General features: G+C 45.3%; 1 pseudogene across 1 annotated transcript in view; it reads left to right on the top strand.

Annotated features, from left to right (window-relative positions):
* The window catches only part of LOC146356520 (uncharacterized), a 46,165-nt pseudogene that overhangs the window by 6,489 nt on the left and 25,890 nt on the right, over positions 1-13,786 (top strand). Inside the window, exon 6 of the transcript XR_014787125.1 lies at positions 7,633-8,668. The product of XR_014787125.1 is annotated as an uncharacterized LOC146356520 (transcript). The remainder of the gene's footprint in view (positions 1-7,632; positions 8,669-13,786) is intronic.

Below are 13,786 nucleotides of genomic sequence, written 5' to 3'. Positions count from 1 at the left end.
TTGGTCTTTTTTCCTATATAGTTTTGTACCTTTGTCCATCCATTGTCTTATGAGGTTAGGTCTAACGGCCCTATCCTCTTCCTCAATTGTTGGATAGGATGGATCTGGCTGGTGATTTAGAATTTGTAGCACTCGTTTTGCTTCTGGAATTGTAGAGTGACCAGAATTTTCATGGGAAAGCCCCAGCGATTGGGAATTCCTGCATTGCGAAGCGGGATGGTGAAGAATGTATAGTGTGTGTTTTTTCTGTAGCGTTTCAAAAGCTAAGTTTGGATATAGCTGGAGTGTATTGCCCTTGTATTGTGTAGTTCCTTTAGAGATGTGAAGGCCTGGAAAAACCCCAGAAAAATTAGGAAAAACGATTTTTTCCACGGACCATTTTTGTTTTTTTCTGAAAAATTGAACAACTTTGGATTATGAAATATTTTCTTTTAGAATTTAAGACAAGGTGTTTATATATTGTCACCCAGGTTTTACTCCTCCCAAAACGATTTCTAAAAACTATGTAATAAGAACACTTTTATATAAGGACTAAAGATGTAAAATGTCTAGAAATCAAGCCATGGGGAGAAATGCTTGTTTTTTTAAAAAAATCCTGTCTGTAAGATTCCCAACATAGTTATTTTTTCCATTCCTTATTCAAATGCATCTAAAGTATATTTTACTAATAGATATTTATGCTCAGTTTCCCAACATGTTGGTAGAGTCAACGTTATGCATTCTTGACAGTAAATGTGCAGTCTTGACAGTTTGGGTTTTGTTTTATAGAGTCCTCTGTTTCTGGGCTTGTTTTGTGTAGATGCTGTAGCTGTCAATTAATGTAGGTCTAATCTAAACCCACATGTGAAAAAAACACTGTAGGTTATCCAGCTACTGTCATCAGATATGACTGAACAGCATGTGGGTTATCCCACGTGTGTGTGTGTGTGGCGGGGGGGGGTTAATTGATTTTGAGGCTTGGGTCTATAGAACTCACTGCCACAGTTTCTAATCAAGTTCTCAGTTAGACCTCACCACTTGGGAATGCTGCCTCAGCTATAAAACCTTTTAACTGCTGCCGTTGGAATTTAGGTTTTAATCTATGAAGCCTTACACGACTTGGGACCACAATACCTGACGGAGTGCCTCTCCCGACACAAACCTACCCGTACACTACACTCAACGTCTAAGGTCCTCCTCTGGCTGCCTACTCCGAGGGAAGCTCGGAAGATGGTAACAAGGGTGAGGGCCTTCTCGGTGGTGGCCCCCCAATTATGAGATTGAAATGATCTCCCCGATGAGGCCCACCTGGCGCCAACATTGTTATCTTTTTAGTGCCAGGTTAAGACCTTTCTCTTCTCCCACGCATTTGGCAGCATATGATAAGTTTGAGTCGATCCTGGAATGTCTTATGGTTATGGTTGTTTGTTTTTGAGATTGTTTGTTTGAAGTTGTTTTAGATATATGTTTCTTTTGTGTATATTGTCTGTTCATGTGTCTTTTATGTAAATGGTTTTTAATCTCTGTATACTGTGTTTTTAATGTTTTTAATCCTTGTAAACTGCCCAGAGAGCTCTGGCTATTGGGCGGTATAGAAATGTTATATCATTATTGTTGTTGTTGTTATTGTTATTATACCTCTCTAACTGAAAAGAAACTCAGTAGCCTGGTTCCTATGGCGTAGGCATGGGATTGACACTACCACTAGAGACAGCTTTTCAAAATGAACAAAAAATGAGATGTTCATTAACAGAAATTATTTACAAAAGTGAATAAAATGTCAGTCTTCAAATCATAGGTTGAAATTGCTTAAAGGATTTTTAATATAATTACTTACCATTCCTAAACTGAGTCTTTCCTGGCTAAATAAAATCCCAATAGCTTTTCCTTCAGGTCAAATGAACCTGAGCTCCACCCCACAAACAGGAACAGATTTAGGAATTTCCCTAAACTCCCTTACAAATAGGAACAGATGCTGTCCACTAGTCTTCCTCTGCCTCCAGTTCTTCCTGCTCCTTCTGGCTTCCAGGACGATTCAGATCTTTCAGGGACCACCCTCTGGTCAGACGAACCTAGAATATGTTATGTATATCTTGGGTTTGCTCATAAAATCATCATGTTTGGTATACTAAATGTAAAAATATAGTTCATTCAGACAATAATTACAAATTTCATAACTGAGTTTACTGTTAAAATTTTTAAAATCTAACAATAATTTTAAGAGCAAACACAGTTATACATAACTTCAGATGTTTTGGACTACAGTGCCCAGCATTCCTGACCATTAGCCATTCTCCTTGAGGCTGATGGGAACCGAAGTCCAAAATATCTGGAGGGCACCAGCTTGAGGAAGGCTGTCTTAAAGCAACAAAGTGAGTTTGGATCTGTGAAGGGCATTAAAAAAAATAAGTATTGCTGATTTTTCTGTTTGCCCAAATTTCTGTTTTCCCCTGAAAAAAACAGATCCCCCCCCCCCATGGCCTCAAAATGTCCAAAAATGTTACATCTCTAGTACCTTTCTTTCTTGCAGTCTGCAGTGGTTTGTATTTGAGGGAGCTGTTAACAAATTTTATCATAATGTCTAAGAACATAAGAAGAGCCATGCTGGATCAGGCCAAGGGTCCATCTATTCCAGCATTCTGTGTACACAGCGACCCACCAGCTGTCAACCAGGATCCCACAAACAGGGCATGAGTGCAACATCACCTTCCCACCCATGTTCCCCAGCAACTGGTGTAGATAGGCTCACTGCCTCTGGTCCTGGAGGGAGCACATAGCAATCTGCCTCTGGTCCTAGAGGGAACACATAGCAATCAAGACTTGTTGTTGTTGTTAAGTTGTGTCCGACTCTTCGTGACCCTGTGGACCATAGCACGCCAGGCCTTCCTGTCCTCCGCTCTCTCCCAGAGTGTGCTCAAGTTCATATTCATTGCATCGGTGATGCTATCTAGCCATCTCATCCTCTGCCGTCCCCTTCTCCTTTTGCCTCCAATCTTTCCCAGCATCAGGGTCTTTTCCAGTGACTTTTCTCTTCGCATTAGGTGGCCAAAATATTTGAGCTTCAGCTTCAGTATCTGTCCTTCCAATGAGCAGTCAGGGTTGATTTCCTTTAGGATTGACTGATTTGACCTCCTTGCAGTCCAGGGGACTCGTAAGAGTCTTCTCCAGCACCACAGTTCGAAAGCATCAATTCTTCGGCGCTCAGCCTTCCTTATAGTCCAGCTCTCACAGCCATACATTACTACTGGGAAAACCATAGCTTTGATTAGACGGACCTTTGTCAGCAAGGGGATGTCTCCGCTTCTTACTATGCTGCCTAGGTTTGCCATAGCTTTCCTCCCAAGGAGCAAGCGTCTTTTAATTTCATGGCTACAGGCACCGTCTGCGGTGATCTTGGAGCCCAAGAAGATAAAATCTGTCACTGCTTCCATTTCTTCCCCTTCTATATGCCAGGAAGTGATGGGGCCAGATGCCATGATCTTAGTTTTTTTAATGTTGAGTTTCAAACCAGCTTTTGCACTCTCCACTTCCACCCTCAACAAGAGGCTCTTGAGATCCTCTTTGCTTTCTGCCATTAGGGTGGTATCGTCTGTGTATCTGAGGTTGTTGATAACTCTCCCGGCAATCTTAATTCCGACCTGTGATTCATCCAACCCGGCGTTTCTCATGATGTACTCTGCATATAAATTAAATAAGCAGGGCGACAATATACAGCCTTGTCGTACTCCTTTCCCAGTTTGGAACCAATCGGTTGTTCCATGTCCGGTTCTTACTGTTGCTTCTTGACCCTCGTACAGGTTTCTCAGGAGACAGGTAAGGTGGTCTGGTACTCCCATCACTTTCAGAATTTGCCACAGTTTGTTGTGATCCACACAATCAAAGGATTTAGCGTAGTCAATGAAGTAGAAATAGACGTTTTTCTGGAATTCTCTTGCTTTCTCCATGATCCAGCGAATGTTGGCGATTTGATCTCTAGTTCCTCTGTCTCTTCAAATCCCCATTTGTACTTCCGGTAGTTCTCGGTTCACATGCTGCTGAAGCCTAGCTTGTAGGATTTTGAGCATCACCTTGCTGGTATGTGAAATAAGCGCAATTGTGCGGTAGTTTGAACACTCTTTGGCGTTGCCCTTCTTTGGAATTGGAACATAAACTGACCTTTTCCAGTCTTGTGGCCACTGTTGAGTGTTCCAAATCTGTTGGCATATTGAGTGAAGCACTTTAACAGCATCATCTTTTAGGATCTTAAATAGCTCAGCTGGAATACTGTCATCTCCGCTAGCTTTGTTGTTAGTAATGCTTCCTAAGGCCCACTTGACTTCACTCTCGAGGATGTCCGGCTCAAGTTCAATGACCGCACTATCATGGCTATCAGGGACGTACAGATCTTTCCTGTATAGTTCTTCTGTGTATTCTTTCCATCTCTTCTGAATCTCATCTGCTTCTGTTAGGTCCCTGCCTTCTTTGTCCTTTATCATGCCCGTCTTTGCACAAAACGTTCCCTTGAGATCTCCGATTTTCTTGAAAAGATCTCTAGTCTTTCCCATTCTGTTGTTTTCCTCGATTTCTTTGCATTGTTCATTTAAGAAGGCCTTCTTGCCTCTCCTTGCTATTCTCTGGAACTCTGCATTCAGTTGGGTATATCTTCCCCTTTCTCCCTTGCTTTTCGCTTCCCTTCTTTCCTCAGCTACTTGTAAAGCCTCATCAGGCAGCCACTTAGTTTTCTTGCATTTCTTTTTCTTTGGGATGGATTGAGTTGCTGCCTCCTGAACAATGTTACGGAACTCCGTCCATAGTTCCTCTGGCACTCTATCAGGTCTAATCCCTTAAATCCATTCCTCACCTCCACTGTATATTCTTAAGGGATATGATTGAGGTCATACCTGAACGGTTTAGTGGTTTTCCCTACGTTCTTCAATTTAAGCTGAAATTTTGCAAGAAGAAGCTCATGATCTGAGCAACAGTCAGCTCCAGGTCTTGTTTTTACTGACTATATGGAGCTTCTCCATCTTTGGCTGCAAAGTATATAATCAATCTGATTTCGATATTGACCATCTGGTGATGTCCATGTGTAGAGTCGCCTCTTGGGCTGTTGGAAAAGAGTGTTTGTGATGATCAGCGTGTTCTCTTGGCAAAACTCTATTAGCCTTTGTCCTGCTTCATTTTGTACACCAAGGCCATGCCTGCCTGTTATCCCGGTGATTTCTTGACTTCCTACTTTAGCATTCCAATCCCCTAGGATGAAGAGGACATCTTTTTTTGGTGTTAGTTCTAGAAGGTGTTGTAGGTCTTCATAGAACCGATCAACCTCAGCTTCTTCAGCCTCAGTGGTTGGGGTAGTAGCCATTGATAGCCTTTTCCTCTAGGTATTTGTCCATCCCCCTTTTAAAGCCATCCAATCTGGTGGCCATCACTACATCCTGTGGAAGTGAATTCCGTAGTTTAACTGCGCGCTGTGTGAAGAAGTCCTTCCATTGATCTGTCCTGAATCTCCCACCAGTGAGCTTCAAGGGATGACCCCGGGTTCTAGTATTTTGAGAGAGAGAGAAAAGTGCCTCCCTATTCACATTCTCCACACCATACATAGTTTTGTAGACCTCTGTTGTGTCTCATTGTCCTCTTACCCGGAGATTCTGCCTTCAATTGTGGTTCCCCAAGTCAAATATGTGTTTGTGTAAGGAAGTATGAGATCTTTAAGGGCTCCTATTTCTGCTTGGCAATGAGTGCTGATTCGAGGGCTTCGCTTGCTTTCTTGAGGCATCCTGCACTGCTTTTAAGAACTCCTCCATGTTCTCCTCGAGTGGCTTGAATGAGTTTTTCCACTCTAGCATCAGGTTGCTTTTCAGCGTAGCTATTTGGTTTGATATTTCAGAGACACTGGTTGTTGTTCCCCGCTTCTTTTTCCGCTGTGGGTGCCATATTTGGCTCTTCTTCTCCAAGGTGATCCACACTTTCTCCATTGTTTTTGGTCTCAAAGTATGATTTTAGACCTCCGTATGTTTTTAGACCTCCGTTACGGTGTGTTGGAGCATTCTGGGTCATACCCTGTCCAGATGTATCAAAGGAATGGGAATCTTTCCTAGATTTGCTTTGCTTATTAAATAAATTCTCATGTTTGGGGGAAGGGCTCTACTTCTGCATTGCTTTCTTGTAGGGGTTACATCACGTCCCCTCTCTGAAGTACTCTTTATTTTTAACATAAAATAATAAACGCTTAAAGAATAATGAAGCAAAACTTTTAAGAACAGTAAAACATTAAAACAACTACGTAATTTAGAAGCCTTAATTGAAAAGATGTACCTTCATTTCCTTTTTAAAAGCGTAGTGACTGGGAGCCAGTCAGTCGTAGTTCTTGAAGGAGCATGTTCCAGAGTTTGGGAGCAACACAGGAGAAAGCCTTTCCTTTCATCATCAAACACACCTCTGTGGGTACTAGTGACCTCAAGGCTTTAATAAATGAGACAGGTGGAGCTATTCAAAATGGTATGTGGTCTCCTTGGTGAAGGGTCACTAGAGCAGAGTAGGGTGTGTTCAGAAGCCTGGACCCAAGGAGTTGTCTGACCTGTCTTTTTGGGCCAAAGTTTGGGTGATGCAACCTGAGGATGTGAATTGCTTGGAGGGATGAGGCCTTCCGCCATTTCTCTGGATCTATGCCCTTCTTGACTAATAAAAGCATCCAGGTTGTGGTTAGGGGTTTCAGAGGTGATTAATTCCACTTTGACAGAGAGCATGATCCCCCTATTTTAAAGGATTCCATGGTGCAGCCTTTCATAAGCAAACCAAGTCTGGACCCAAGAAGTTGTGTTATTTATATCCCAATCTCTTACCTGCCTTTTTGAGCTGAGGCATGGGAAAGGATAGTGCCCGCTCAGCACCAGGTGATCTTGGAGGAGACTGACTATTTGGATCGCAGATACCCTCTTGGGTTTCTGATGGGAAGAGCCTTGGTCGCCCTGGTGGACGACACATGCCGGGAGCTCATATGAGGACGTTCAACCCTGTTGATTCCTTTGGATCTCTCCCCATCGACCATTCTGGCTTGCTAAACAATCTTGCTCAGTTTGGTTATTGATTTTTTTTTTTAACCACACCTACATTATAAAATCAGTGTTGAGCCGCTGACTTGTTTTATTATGAATTTACTCTGTCTTATCTTTTCCGTATTGTGAGCCGCCTGGTAAGGAGGGTTTGCAGATCACAGCAGTCACACCACCTTGCTAATATATGTGTTCTGGCTTTTTCCACTTGGTTGATCCCCAGCTTGGTTCATGCAACATCCAAACCCGGAACTCCCTGGCTCGCCTCTCCCCCGACTAGCCACACTGATAACCCAGGGTTTGTTCTTGCTGCTGTTGCTGCCAGGAGCCAAGTAAAAGCAATCGCGCTACACGCGCTAGTACATTGGCTTGCTCACGGTTACCTGATTTTTCTGTTAAAAAAACTGCTGCTGTGTGATGTGCAAACCATACCACTATGTCCTAAAAGGCCGCCTGTAAATATTATAATAAATAAAATAAAAACCCTGTGTCCAGCTCTGGTTGTCAGTTCTGTCAATTATCAGAGCCTGTTTAATATATTTGGGAGGATTATTCCTCCCCGTGATTCTGATAATCAAAATAGCAACTCATTGGGTTTGTTCTCTTTTTCTTCTTTCAGCTGATAGGAAGGAGAGCAATAAATATGACGTCCACCAGAGGATAAAAACGGAAGATGAGGAGAATTCAGGAAACACATCCAGTTCATTTGAAGGGGCTGATTACCACGAATATCCCATACCAGGAGAACCTTTCGAAGCAAACAAAAATAATATTCATAATGGGGAGAAACTGTGGAAATGCTCTGGTTGTGGAAAGTGTTTCACTGAGGAAATACACGTTATTGAATGTGAAAGAATTCACACAAAACGGAAAACATTTCAATCCTTGGAGTGTGAAAATCAGTTCAGTTCCAGCTCAGACCTTACCTTTCATCAAAGACTTCACAGAGGGGAGAAGCCCTATGAGTGCTTAGAGTGTGGGAAGAGATATCGTTGTTCCAGAAGCCTTAAATCACATCAGCGAATTCACACAGGGGAGGAGCCGTATAAATGTTCTGTGTGCGGAAAGTCTTTAGTGAACAGCAAAACCCTTGAGATGCACGAAAGAATTCACACGGGCGAGAATCTATATAAATGCCTGGAGTGTGGGAAGACTTTCAATTGGAGCTCAAACCTTAAATCCCATCAAAGAATCCACACAGGGGAGACGCCCTATAAATGCTTTGAGTGCGGAATGAGCTTCAGAGAAAGCAGAGTCCTTAAAATCCATCAAAGGATTCACACAGGGGAAGAGCCATACAAATGCTCTGAGTGTGGAAAGATTTTACGCAACAGCAGAAACCTGAAGCTGCATGAAAGAATCCACACCGGCGAGAAGCCCTATAAATGCCTAGAGTGTGGGAGGAGTTTCCATTGGAGCTCACACCTTAAATCCCATCAAATAATCCACACAGGGGAAAAGCCCTATGAATGCTTAGAGTGTGGAAAGGGCTTCACGCTCAGCACAAACCTCAAAACACATCAAAGAATTCACACAGGGGAGAAGTTGATAAATGCCCCCTGGGGTTGTGAACAAGCAGGTTCGCCGTTGCAACCTGCTTATCCACCTGCCTTTCACTCTGGCCCAGACAATGGAGACGGTGAGCAGATGGAGTGGTAGTAATGATGAGAAGGTGGGTAAGGAGCAATAGAAGCTGGTGACAATGGTGGGAAGTGGACCCACTGAAGGAGGGGTATTGTTGGGGGTAGTACATTATAATTGTCTTCAAATTTTTACAAGTATTCTAATAAAATTTCTACACCGTGCAACATTTCGATCGAATGACGTGTGCTTTGATTTTCCCCCTCGAACACTTCAGGTCAAATGCTTGTGGCGTGTTGGGACAAAAAAGTAACATGAGGTACTCTCTTTTTTTAGTTTACCACATACAAGTAAAATAAACACATTGAGGAGGCAATCCTATGGCAGCTGGACAGTGGCTAGTTGGCCGTAGGATTTTTTGCTTCTTGGGAACCAACCTCGGAGCCAGTGCTACAAAGTCTGTTCCAGAAAACCACCTCCCTCACCACCTTGTAGGATGTGCAGTTTGTCCCCAGCTCCGTGCTCGGAAGAGCAGCAGAGGGCAGGGGGAAAATGAATTCCTGAGGGCAGGGGTGGCGGAAGCGCTGGTACGACACTTCCTATGTGCCATCCGGCCTCCCCTTCTGCCCCGAGCCGCTGTGGCCTGCTCCAGCGAGACAGCTGAAATTGGCCGTCTAGCCACAAATGCAGGGTGGCTGGAGTGCGGAGCAGAAGATCCCTCCCACGCTCTGCCCACCCAACATTGGATAGTTGGTCGCCTCCAAGTTCGGAGGTGGCCAACTATCCCCATAGGATTGCATCTTCCTTTATATCACTAAGGCAGCCTTCACCAACCTAGTGCCCTTGAAACGTGTTGGACTTCAACTCCCATCAGCCGTCAACCTAGTGCCCTCGAAACGTGTTGGACTTCATCTCCCATCAGCTGTCAACCTAGTGCCCTCGAAACGTGTTGGACTTCAACTCCCATCAGCCATCAACCTAGTGTCCTCGAAACGTGTTGGACTTCAACTCCCATCAGCCGTCAACCTAGTGCCCTCGAAACGTGTTGGACTTCAACTCCCATCAGCCATCAACCTAGTGCCCTTGAAACGTGTTGGACTTCAGCTCCCATCAGCTGTCAACCTAGTGCCCTTGAAACGTGTTGGACTTCAACTCCCATCAGCTGCCAATCTAGTGTCCTTGAAATGTGTTGGATTTCAACTCCCATCAGCTGTCAAACTAGTGCCTTCAAAATGTGTTGGACTTCAACTCCCATCAGCCCTAGCCAGCATGCCCAAGAGTCAGGAATGCTGGGAGCTGTAGTCCCAAATATCTGGAGGGCACCAGGTTGGGGAAGGCTGTTCTAGGGCTTCATAAAATTTTCCAGTGCGGATTGAAAAATGTCCCATGCAAACTGCCCAAGGCAACATTAATTTGCATAGGAACATTCTCTGGAAAATTTCAGAATTTACCCAAACCAACATCATTACTTGGCATGCGTATGAAAGTGGCGCCTGGGGCTCGCCCTGCGATTTCACCCATCTAGCTGGGGCTGTGCAGGATTTGGGGGAAGGGGGCTGGGGCGGCCAGAGGATTTTCATAAGCTGGCTACCCTGGGCTTCTCCCCTCCCTGCTCACAGAACTGCCCCCTTTCCCTCTTCTGCGGGAGCAGTTCTCTCCATGTCAGCTGGGAGGGACAAAGGAGCACGGATTCCCTGGGAATCTGAACAATCCTATTCCCCACACCCCACCGACTCTGCCTAGGGGCCATAAGATTGCTCCTTTAACAAATCATATTTTAATTTAAATGTGTCTGTGTCCTTGAAGATGGCGATATCATCTTCAGTCACTATTTTGCACCAGGGGGTGTTAGCGGCCATGGGTTCCCTGATGGAACACACCAGGCTGCCACTGTTTCTTTAGCTGCTGAAAAGGCCTTTGACATTTCTGTGAACCACCCCGAGAGCTTCGGCTGTTGGGCGGTGTAGAAATATAAGTACTGAAATGACAAAATTCATTGGAAATGTATGTTTGCCACATTGAGTAATTTTGGCTTCCCTGCAGAATTTTTGGAATGGGTCAGAATTTTATATTCATCCCCAAGAGCTAGAATTGTCACTGTCTCTTTTGGGCTTTCTTTTCACTTGGGAGCAGTACCAGACAGGTATTTTTTGGATCATACAATAGTAGGGTTGGAAGAGGCCTATAAGAACATCGAGTCCAACCCCCTGCTCAATGCAGGAATCCAAGTCAGAGCAGCCCTGACAGATGGCTGTCCAGCCTCATCTTGAATGCCTCCAGTGTGGAAGAGCCCACCACCTCCTGAGGTCATTGGTTCCATCGTACTGCTCTAATAGGATGTTTTTCCTGATTTTCAGCCGGAATCTGGCTTCCTGTCACTTCAGCCCATTCCTCCATGTCCTGCACTCTGGGATGATCGAGAAGAGATCCTGGCCGTCCTCCCCGTGACAATCTTTCAAGGACTTGAAAAGCGCTATCCTGTCTCCCCTCAGACTTCTCAAGGCTAAACATGCCCAGTTCTTTCAGTCTCTCCTCCTAGGGCTTTGTTTCCAGTCCCCTGATAGGGAGTAGGTGCCATTTTGTTTTAGAAAGGGATTATAGATATAGACACACACACACACACACACACACACTATAAAATGAGCATCTGTAACCAAGATTTCTCCACAGGAATCTTGGCTAGCTCATTGTGCTGATCATCATGCTATTATTTGGTTAGAATGGAAATGCAGTTTTGTACAACTGAAAGAAAGGCACTCTGTTTATACATAGGATTGTATATCTCCCTTCCACCCCACCCCGCAAAGTGAACTCCTGTTTTTATTAAAGCTTTCTGTCCACCGGCACATGCCTTATACTGAGTAAGGCCCTTGGTCTGTCTAGCCAAGTATTGTGAACACTGACTGGCAGCAAAGGCTCTAGACCCTAGGGCTTCAGGCCAGATTCTTTCCTAGCCCTATCTGGAGATACCGGGGATTGAACCTGGGACCTTCTACATGCCAAGCGTGCGCTCCACCACTGAGCTACAACCCTTCCTATGTCTGGATAATGGCAACTGACAAACAGAACAGCCCCAGATTCCTTCCCCTGCAACCACGTGGACCCACTTTTCTCAGAGACCTGGTTGAGGAGGAGAAAAACAAATCCTCTTGTTTGCCTAAAGTGTTACTTAAAGGAGTAACACTACGGAGGAATTTTGGAGGGCATGTGAGGGTTGCACATACTGAAATTAACTTGATGCGGTTGGGGGGGCGGGGGCGCTGAGGTCTTTTTCTTCCTTTTGAAAACTGTAAGAACTCTTTAAAAGCCCCAGCACTTCCTGGATTATGATAGCCCTAAGCCTTTTTCTTTTTTTAGAATAATCTGCTGCCTGCAGCTTTATGGCAGAAATTAAAGTGGAGGGTGGGAAAGGAATTTATGGAGGTTAATTAAATTGTTTGCTGTGCAGAACCCACCGAGCATCCGCAGAACATTCCAGCATGGGACAGTAAAATCAGATGCCGGTATTTCATAGGGAGCTCTTCCTGCCCTTCCCTCTCCCACTTCAGAACTGGATTGCAAGCAAGCTCCCAGCAGCGGACATGTAGAAAAGTAGGGGGAGAGAGAAAGGAATGAGCAGACTGGAAGGAAAGGTGGCAGTCGCCCCTCTAGTTTAAAAGGCTGGTGCCTCCATGCTACACTTCCTATTAGTCTACTCAGGGACTGAGTCCTAAGGTCTCCTAGTAACTGGAAGGCTACTGAGCTCAGAGGAGGAAAACAGGATGATGATAGCAATTGGGCACCACTCAAAAGATCTGGAGCCTATGCCCAGGTGGCTCTGTTTTGACACTGCCCATGGTTCCACGAATTATGGGAGTTGGGGGAAATGCCCAGGGGGAGGGAAGCCCAGCCCCAGAAGAGAGGCAGCAAAACGCAGGGAGGAACATTTTGTGTGTGGAGGAGAAAGAGACACTGCCCCCAGCCCATTTGTGGTCCCTCCAGGAGACCTACATCTTGTAGCTCCCCCCACCTCTCTAAAAACCCGTCCAAGAATCCACACAGTGGAGAAGCTCTATAAATGCTTAGAGTACGAAATGAGCTTCACTCTCAGCATGCGCCGTAGAAGACATCAAAGAATTCACCTTGGGGAGCAGCGTTATCAATGCTCAAGAGTGCGGAAAGAGCATCCATGACTGCAAATGCATGATACTGCATCCAAGAACACGCCTCGTGAAGGATCTGTAAACCCGAGCAATGTCTGGAATGTGGGAAGAATGGAGCGCATTAAATGGAGCGCAGCCCTTTATTTTAAAAGATTCAAGCACTCAATAAACAAAACAAAACTTGTCAGTTAAGATGGTGTGCCGAGCTTTCTGTGTTTTCTGTGTGTCAGGGTTGCCTCTGAGCATAGGCAGTGGCTGAGTAGCTCAGATTCCGAAGAGAAACCACAAAACATGGGGGAGGAACTTTCCCAGACCCTTCCAGATGGGGAGAGACAGACTCCACAGGTTTCAATAGTCCAGCTGGATGGAGAGGGCCTCTCTTCACACACCCCTGTGAGTGATAGCGTAGAGATGCGTAGAGGGGTGGGGGAGATCTCCCTCTATCTCGTGAGGTCTCTATGCGTAGCTGTTCCAGCCGGGCCAATTGGGCAGATTGCCTAAGCTCTGGCCCCGCCATCTCTCTCTTGGCTCTGCGTCTGCGCCTGGCATCTAAGAATTCAGGCTCTCCAAGCCCCACCTCTCCCTGTTTGCTATCTCTCACAGGGGTGTGCGAAGAGAGGCCCTCTCCGTCCAGCGGGACTATTGAAACCTGAGGAGTCTGCCTCTCCTGGTCTGGAAGAGTCTGGGAAAGTTCCTCTTCCATGTTTTGCGGTTCCTCTTCAGAATCTGAGCTACTCTGCCACTGCCTATGCTCAGAGGCACCCCTGACACTGTGGCTGGTTCCAGATTCACCACTACCGTGGAGCTGGGTGGCTGTCAGTGGCAGAGAGAGGGACTGCAGTCCCAAATCTGTCTGTTTATTAGAAGTCATGCTTGGAATCTGTGCAACTAAAGCTGTTGTGCAACATGTTACAAGTACCCACCTGGCAACAAATACCACCCACATAGAGTGATGGAGAAATAACTGATGGAAGGAGCAGTCCTATCACCCCTAGACAGAGTCTGGGGGTCATAGGATTTTTCGGATCCCTCGATCCGAGGCAGGAGATG

Source organism: Heloderma suspectum, chromosome 2 (assembly GCF_057233095.1).
Source record: "Heloderma suspectum isolate Gila_16-S chromosome 2, 16-S_ref, whole genome shotgun sequence".
Taxonomy (NCBI): domain Eukaryota; kingdom Metazoa; phylum Chordata; class Lepidosauria; order Squamata; family Helodermatidae; genus Heloderma; species Heloderma suspectum.
The sequence above is the reverse complement of the archived record's forward strand: the minus strand, read 5'-3'. Positions and strand labels throughout refer to the sequence as shown.